Source organism: Pistacia vera, unplaced genomic scaffold (assembly GCF_008641045.1).
Source record: "Pistacia vera cultivar Batoury unplaced genomic scaffold, PisVer_v2 Contig155, whole genome shotgun sequence".
In the NCBI taxonomy this organism is placed as follows: domain Eukaryota; kingdom Viridiplantae; phylum Streptophyta; class Magnoliopsida; order Sapindales; family Anacardiaceae; genus Pistacia; species Pistacia vera.
In genome coordinates, this window is record NW_022195630.1 from 358,567 (window position 1) to 367,958 (window position 9,392).

Sequence of the window (9,392 nt, forward strand, 5' to 3'; positions counted from 1 at the left end):
CGATGCTTTGTGATCATCACCCGAATAGTCCTTAGAGATGGGTCGATGCTTTGTGATCGTCACCCGATGAGTAGTAGAAACGGGTGGATGCTTTGTGACCACCACCCGGTTGGTTGTTAGATAAGTGGGTTGATGCTTTGTGATCATCATAACATTTGTAGAAGTGGGTTGATGCTTTGTGATCATCACCCGACAGTGACTAGAGACGGGTTAATGCTGGTGATCGTACCCAAAAGTCATGAGAAACGGGTAGGTGCTAGGTGTCTCCACCCGATAGTTAGGAAAACCGAGTAGGTGCTTTGTGATCCCCACGGTAGTCACTAAGAACGGGTTGGTACTGTGTGAATTCCATTCGATAGTCAGGAGAGTGAGATGGTGCTGTGTGAACGCCATCCAGTTGTACCTCCGTAAGATGAGGCCATGATGCTTAGTAGAAACAGAAATAGAAACAGAAATAGTATAAGGAAGAATTACGTGTGTAACATACGGGGACAGACAGATAGAGGGTTTTACTACTGAGCATTATTTTGTGCTCACCCCGTTATTTTCCTTTGTAGATGCAGGATCTAGGTGTTGATGAGTCGGAGGAGGGCGTCGCAAGCGAGGAGCAATAGCTACACTGTTTCCCTGTTTTGTCTTTTAAAATGAATTTTTGTAAACAGTACTCTTTGTGTATAAAAGACATATGAATTACAATGAAAAGAAAACTTTGGGCCCAATTTTCTTGTTATTATGCATGCACTGTACTAGTTTTAGTAGTTGTTACATTTTGGTATCAGAGCAAAGATTTTGGGATTGAACAGTGTGATATTCTCATGCCACGACGTCCTCAACCGACTGTGTGAGTAATTCTTTCCTTACAGTAATTGTTTCTTGAGTTCATTAGTGTGATCATTTGTAGATGAGGCGTAGTTATCGAAATCGGGTAAGGGTGCGTGAATGAAGGAGAACCTTCTAACCACCAGAGTCTACGCCCCCTCCCTTGGATGAAGCTAGAATCGGGAATTATACAGACGTTATGGCTGAAACTCAGGGAGAGTTGTACCCCCCGTACAGGTACCGCTAATTACGCATGTCGAAAGGGACAACCGGTACCTCCCCCAGTACAGAGCAAAGTTGAACCGATTACGGTCTTTCTAGTCAGCATCAACCCTCAAAGTTTAAGGGTACTACAGATCCAGTAATAGCAGAAGAGTGGCTTGGGTCTAGTAGAACGAGCCACGGGTTTATTTCCCAGTCAAACCGGGAGAAGATCCGATATGCGAGTTTCTTGTTTCGGGGTGATGCCCGAATTGGTGGGAATTAATGGAAGAAACTTGAGTGACATAATGACGTGGGAAGAGTTCAGGCAAGAGTTTGAGGCTGAGTATAGAACAAAGGACCAAGTTCATGAGAAGGTCCAAGAATTTATCAGTTTACAGCAAAGGACTAGCGCCGTGAAAGAGTACTCGGTGAAATTCAACTCTCTTGCAAGGTTTGCACCGGGAATAGTTAGCACTCCGGCCTTGAGAAGGGATAAGTTTTGTGCATGGATTGAAGCCGGAGAAGCCCGGGATATAATGAAGCTCCAACCCTCTTCGAAAATAGTGGCTTTGAGGTGGGCGATGAAGGCGAAGATTTTTAGAATAAATCTTCCCGTAGGATCCTCGACAGGAGGACCGAAGGAGCTACCCTCCGCTCCTCAGAGAGAGAGCATGAGGGTGTAAAGGTAAAGACAGAAGAATCAGAAGAAGAAGTTCAGTATAGACAGAATAGAAAGGACGGAGAATAAGCGACCTCGGAGAAGGATTCCTCTTTGCCCTAAATGTGGGGAATCACCGGGAGAATGTCTGAGGGATCAGAGAGTGTGTTATAGGTGCCGCAGCCGGGCACATGATGAGAGAATGTAAAGCTCCTCTTCCACCAACCACTCAGGGTTCAGGAGGTACTGCGAATGCCAGAGTTTTTACTGTGGCACAGGGGAAGCAGAGGCAGTCCATCAGCCGTTACTGGTCAGTTATTATTTCATGTCCCTTTATATGCTTTAATTGATCAGGCGCCTCGCTATCATTTCGTTCATATTTATGGATGCTTGAGAGTAGGTTTGAAACTACTAGAGCGACTCAACCCATTAAGATAGAACTACCCGATGGGGTTAGTGTTGTGACAAGAGATTTGTTAAGAGAGTCTTAGTGATCCAGGGTAGAGAGTAACCGTAGACTAATAGTTTTTGATATGCCTGATTTTGATGTGATTCTGGGCATGGACTTCCTAGGGAGATATGGAGTAGAGATTGACTGTCAGAAAAAGAAGGGAGGTTTAACCTCGATAGTGGAGATAAGTTTAGTTTTGGAGAAGGCCATCAGTTGAGCATGCTGATTAGTAGTGTGAAAGCAAGGAAGATGTTGAGAAAGGGGTGTTCGGGGTATATTGCCCATGTAGTGCAGAGTGGTGATGTTCCACCGTTAGAGATTCAGAGGGTGCCAGTAGTTCGAGACTTTCTAGATGTGTTTCCGGAAGAGTTACCAGGTTTGCTCCAGAGAGAGAGGTAGAATTTAGTATCGAACTAGCACCAGGGACAGCACCAATATCTAAAGCCTAGAATGGCCCAACTGAGCTCCAAGATTAAAGAGCAACTCCAAGAGCTTTTAGATAAAGGCTTTACCGACCAAGTCATTCTCCTTGGGAGCTCCAATCCTGTTTGTGAAAAAGAAGGATGGATCACTAGGATGTGTGATTATAGGGAGGTGAATAAAGTTATAGTGAAGAATAAGTACCCGCTACCCCGGATAGATGACCTTTTTGATCAGTTGAAAGGAGCGGCAGTGTTCTCCAAAATTGATTTGAGGTCCGGGTACCATCGGTAAGAGTGGCAGAGCAAGATGTGGCAAAACTGCCTTTCGTACCAGATTGGGCATTATGAATTGTGTAATGCCTTTTGGCTGACTATGCCCAGCAAGTTTGGACTTGATGAACAGGGTCTTCCATGAGTACTTGGACAGTTCATTGTTGTCTTCATCGACGACATTTTGATTTACTCAAAGTCAAGAGAAGAACATGAGAAACACTTGAGATTAGTATTGCAACGGTGAGAGAAAAGAAGTTGTGTGCTAAATTTTCTAAGTGTGAGTTTTGGCTGAACCAAGTGATATTCCTGGGTCATACCGTGTCGAGAGAAGGGTTTCGGTAGATCCGAGTAAAGTGCAGGCAATCCTGGAATGGCAGAAGCCGAGAACAGTGAAAGAAATCAGGAGTTTCTTAGGCTTAACAGGTACTACCGGCGATTTGTAGCGGGATTCGCCCAGTTGGCTAAACCGTTGACAGCTCTTACCAACAGAAAACTCCTTTGTCTGGTCAGCAGCATGTGAAGAAGCTTTAGGAGTTGAAGAAGAGGTTAACATCAGCTCTGTACTAGTGTTACCGCAGGAGGGTGAGATTATGACATTTATACGACGCCTCTCTGCAGGGACTTGGCACGTGCTAATGCAGTTAGGTAGGGTTAGCTTATGCTTCTCGTCAATTGAAAGAGTACGAGACCAGATACCCTACGCATGACTAGAATTAGCAGCCGTGGTCTTTGCCTTAAAGATTTGGAGGCATTACCTTTATGGTGTGAAGAGTAATATCTACACCGACCATAAGAGTCTAAAGCACTTCTTCCAAAAGGAGTTGAAATAGGGCAAAGGAGGTGGTTAGAACTGGTTAAGGATTATGATTGTGAGATCAAAACCAACGGGGAAACCAATGTAGTAGCCGATGCTTTGAGTAGAAAAGCCATGTTTTCCGGCTTACCAGGCAGAAGAGTTAATAGAAGAATTGTCTAAAGGCGATTGAAGTGGTTCGGGAAGAATTGCTAGCCTAGAGGTACAGTCCTCTTTACTAGAGGAAATTAGAGAAAAGCAAATGGCCGATGAGTGGTGTTAGAAAATAGTTCACACAGTGCGTGAGGGCAAGACAGCAGAGTTCTTTGTGAGAGATGGTGTCCTCTATTTCAGAAATCGGTTGTGCATACCTCAAATGAGGAGTTGAACAGAAAATTCTTATGGAGGCTCATGACACACCGTACATCGCTCATCCGGGAGCAACCAAGATGTATCAGGATGTTAAGAAAGGCTATTGGTGGTCAAGTATGAAGAAAGACATCAACGAGTTTGTGGCTAAATGTCTAACTTGTCAGCAGGTGAAAGCAAACATCAACGGCCGTCAGGGTTACTTCAACCATTGAGTATTCCAAAGTGGAAATGGGAGAGCATTTCAATGGATTTATCACGGCCTCCCCAGAGTGCAGAAAGGATGTAATGCTATAGGGTGATTGTGGATAGGTTAACCAAGTCAGCCCATTTTCTCCAGTAAAGGAAAGTACCACTACGATCAGTTGGCTCAGATTTACCTCAGGGAGATAGTAGATTGCATGGGTGTGCCCAAGATATAGTATCAGATAGAGATTCCAGATTTGTTTCAGCCTTCTGGACGAGTTTACAGAGGAGTTTGGGTACCCGTTTAGCATCAGTACTACTATCATCCTCAGACGGATGGCCAAACCGAGAGAACGAATCAGGTGCCCGGATATGTTGAGAGCCTGTTGCATGGATTATAGAGTATCCTGGCATGAGATGTTACCATTAGTGGAATTTGCCTCAACAACAGTTATCAGTCTGCAATTAGAATGGTGCCTTACGAGGCTTTGTATGGGAGACGGTTTAGGTCTCCGCTTCATTGGGATGAAGTAGGCGAAAAAGATGAGTTGAGGTACTGCTCTTGGGCCAGAGATGACTCAGAAACTAGTAGAGATGTGAAGCTAATCAGAAGTAGAATGAAACAAGCCCAAGACCGACAGAAGGTTATGCCGACTTGAAGAGGAAAGAGGTGGAATTCCAAGTGGCCGACAAAGTGTCTCTAAAAGTTTCCCCTACAAGCGAGTAATGCGCTTCGGAAGCAAAGGAAGTTAGCACCGAGGTATGTAGGTCCTTTTGAGATCTTGCAACGAGTAGGAAAGGTGGCCTACAGGTTGGCTCTAACACCTAGCATGGACAGGGTGCATGATGTATTCCATGTCTCGATGCTACGGAAATATGTAAGTGATCCCCTCCACATCCTGAGCGTAGAGGACGTTGAAGTAGCAGAGAATCTAGTATATGAAGAAAGTCCAGTTCAGATTTTAGATCGAAGGGTTAAAGAACTTCGGAACAAGAGTGTCCGCTAGTGAAGGTCCTTTGGAGGAATCACAAAGTGGAAGAGGCCACTGGGAAGTAGAACGGGACATGCAGGATCATTTCCAGAGTTTTTAAATGAATTTCGGGGACGAAATTCTTTTAAGGGGGGGAGAATTGTAACGCCCCACATGAGGTACGTCGTTATTGTTTCCTATTTCGCTCTTATTGCGTTGGTTTGGTAATAAGTTTGATTGAATGTTATGTTGAATGCTTGCCCTGAAATTGGTTGAAAATAGAAGAAGTTCAGTGTGCCAAGCTTCGCGGGGCGAAGAAGAATCTTCGTGGGGCGAAGATGTGTTGAAACCACAGGGAAACTCTCGGACAGTTTCGCCGTGGCGACAGCCGATTAAAATGTTGGTTAAGTTTTAGATATTTTCTTCCTTAGGGCAATTGCCATTCTACCCCTAATTAGCAGGAAAGTGGGGAGTTAATTGTAAGGATTTTTCATGGAGAATATGTTGACATGGGGTGTGTTTGTAATGAATCAAAGGATATAGATGGAATTCCCAAGAAGAGTAAGGGCAAAATGGGAATGCTTTGGTAAAAATTTCATTAAAGGAATTAAGAGTTAGCAAAACCCTCATTCTTCTTTCAAAAACGCAACTCTCCATCTTTGCTCCTCTCAACTTTCTTTCTTTTGATCAAGGAGTTCCAAGGGATTTTTGAAGTGATTTGGGGTAGAAAAGCAACCTAAGGCTTCCTAAGGTAAGGATTTCTACTTAAGTTGGTGATTTGTGAGTTTTAAGTTATATTGAAATTTGAGGGTTTTTGTTATTTTGGTTAAGAGTAGAGAAAAGTCAAGCAAACCAAGTGAAGGAAGAGTTGGTGAAGTCTCTCCATAACAAGGTAAGTAAACCCCAACCCAAGTTGAGATTTAAGAATTTTCTTGATTAGGGTTTTGATAGAAATGATGTATGTATGTGATGTACATGTGATATGCCATGTATGGAGGTTTAAATAGAGATTTCTATGCCTTGTGAATGTTTACACCTTGCAAATATGAGAAATGAGTTGTTGGGTTGGAAAGGTAGTTTGAGATGGAATTGAAGGGGTATTGTGGATCCCTTTTGGAAGTGTGTTATTTGACAAGTTTTATGGTTATGTGAAGGGGCTTTTCCCCATTTTGGATGGTTAGAAAAAGTTTTAGAATCTTGCTATAGTAGAGTTTTATAGTGCACTTGAGTTGTTTGATGAAATGCCTAATAGAGGTTTGAGTGTGAGTAGTGAACCTTAATTCTTGCAACATTGCATGTTGGCATTTCATAGTGCATTGGTGGAGTTGAACCATCCATAGGCACTAATTGTGCATTGAAAGTGACCTAAGAAAGTGTAGGAAATTGTGTGTGCATTACCCTATGAGTAGAGAGCTTGGGGGATGCAACTACTCTAAGAGTAGAGAGAATGGAAAATGCTAGAATAGAGTGAATTAGAAGGGTATAATAGATGGGTCGATGCTTGTGATCATCACCCGAATAGTCCTTAGAGATGGGTCGATGCTTGTGTGATCGTCACCCGATGAGTAGTAGAAAAGGGTGGAGCTTGTACCACCACCCGGTTGGTTGTTAGATAAGTGGGTTGATGCTTTGTGATCATCATCCACATTTAGTAGAAGTGGGTGATGCTTTGTGATCATCACCCGACAGTGACTAGAGAGGGTTAATGCTGGTGATCGTTACCCAAAAGTCATGAGAAACGGGTAGGTGCTAGGTGGTCTCCACCCGATAGTTAGGAAAACCGAGTAGGTGCTTTGTGATCCCCACTCGGTAGTCACTAGAACGGGTTGGTACTGTGTGAATTCCACCCGATAGTCATGGAGAGTGAGATGGCTGTATGAACGCCATCCGGCCGTACCTCCGGTAAGATGTGGCCATGATGCTAGTAGAAACAGAAATAATAGAAACAGAAATATGTATAAGGAAAGAATTACGTGTGATACATACGGGGACAGACAGATAGAGGGTTTTACTTACTGAGCATTATTTTGTGCTCACCCGTTATTTTCCTTTGTGGATGAGGACTAGGTGTTGATGCAGTCGGAGGGGCATCGGCAAGCGAGAGAGCAATAGCTACACTGTTTCCCCTGTTTTGTCTTTTAAAATGAATTTTTGTAAACAGTACTCTTTGTGTATAAAAGACATATGAATTACAATGAAAAGAAAACTTTGGGCCCAATTTTCTATTGTTATTATGCATGCACTGTACTAGTTTCAGCAGTTGTTACAGGATAAAGCTAAGGGATGGTTACTGGCACTACCATCAGGAACAATTACCACATGGAATGATTTAGCACAGAAGTTCCTGACCAAATTCTTTCCTCCAGCAAAGTCGACAAAGTTGAGAAATGATATCACATCATTTATTCAGGAAGAGTCGAAATCATTGTATGAGGCTTGGGAGAGATACAAAGAATTATTGAAGAGGTGTCCACGTCATGGGTTGCCAGTTTGGATGCAAGTCTAAACATTTTATAATGGATTAACGGTGAATGTGCAAACTATGGTGGATGCAACATCAGGAGGAGCACTGCAAAATAAGACACCAGAAGAAGCTCACAAGTTGTTTGAAGTTTTGGCAAGCAACAATTATCAAAGACCTAATGAGAGGGTGCAACCAAAGAAATCCATGGGTCTTCTTGAAGTTGATGCATATACAACCATTTCAGCCCAACTGACAGCACTTCAGAAACAGTTGGGAAGTATGCAGGTAAATTCCATCCAAGCACCTCAACTAACTTGTGAATTTTGTGCAGGTAATCACGTGAGCAGTGACTGTCAAGTAGGGAACACATTTGCTTCATCATCTTCATCATCGGAGCAGGTTAACTACTTGGCTGGAAATCAAAGGCAACCGAACAATCCATACTCCAACACATATAATCCTGGTTGGAAGAATCACCTGAACCTGTCTTGGGGAAATCAAAACCAATAGAATCAGCAAAACAATCAATGGAATCAAAAGGCATTGCCAAACAACCAAACAGGGTTGAACAACCAACAAGGAGAGAAAAGGGTGACAAAATTGGAAGACATGTTTGGAAAGTTTATGCAAGAGACCATGGGGTTTTATGAATGAGACGAGAACGAATTTCATAAATCAGGGGGTGTCCATTCGGAACTTGGAGATACAAGTGGGTCAGTTGGCTAACAAGTTGAATGAGAGACCAAAGGGATCACTACCGAGCAACACAGTGACTAACTGATAAGTGCTTGAAAATACACTTACACTTAGTGGTTTATAGGTATCATTTATGGGAAATTAGGATTAATTCGCATGAATTAACTTAATTGTTTCATAAACGCACTTTTTGGGATCACGGGTATTTTTGTTGCGTTTTCAGGAAATAAGGCTAAAAAATAATATTTGAATGAGAGATGATGTTGGCGAGAGAATTTTTGACGACTGGAAACAAACGGATCGAGAATCAGAGTTGAATTGAAGAAGTTATGGAAGTTGAAGTAAAGAGAAGATCCTAGATTACGTTCCAGCTTGAGCATGCCTCGGTATTTTTATAATATCTTGAGCTGTAGAACTCGGATTAAGACTATTCTTGGACTTTTGGAAAGCTGATTCAAAGGGATACATTTCATATGTTTACCACTTTTCCAAATTTCATCGTTATCAAGTTCAAAAATCGCCATCTTTGAAGAACAGTGGAATGATGCGGGAAGAAGACCAGTAGCTACTGTGCCGCGACATAGTGCCGCAGCACACTTTTTTTAGTAGCTACTGTGCCAAAGCACAGTGCCGCGGCACAGTCACAACAGCTGGGAACTTTTCCTCCATTTTTTACTAGGAAAATAGGGTTTTAAGAGTCATAAACTAACTAGAAGTAAGGAAAACAAAACCCTAACCCTTGTGGGATATAAATAGAAATCTTTTAGCATTATTTTAAGAAATTTCTTTCAGAGATAAAAAAAGAGAGAACAAAGATTATTCAAGAACTAAAGAAAAAGGGAGATTAAAGAAGGCTTGGAGAAGAAGAATTGGAGGAAATCATCATCAACTTCATTAATCCAACCAAGTTTCACTAAGTTTTTCTTCTTCTTTATTATTATTATTTGTTATGAATAATACAATGATGTTCTCATATTTATTCAAGAAGAACTAATTCTTTTGTGATTGAGGGTGATTTCAAAGCCCTAGACATGTCTTGTGTTTAATAAAATCCGCATCTTTTTATCTTTTGATCCCTCTTGGTTA

The 9,392-nt window shown here is 42.2% G+C and overlaps 1 non-coding gene across 1 annotated transcript; it reads right to left on the reverse strand.

Moving 5' to 3' along the window:
* Window positions 1-7,523: 7,523 nt before the first annotated feature.
* LOC116124769 lies at window positions 7,524-7,630 on the reverse strand. The gene has a single exon (XR_004127251.1). It is a non-coding gene; the product is annotated as a small nucleolar RNA R71 (small nucleolar RNA).
* Between the last annotated feature and the right edge of the window lie 1,762 nt (window positions 7,631-9,392).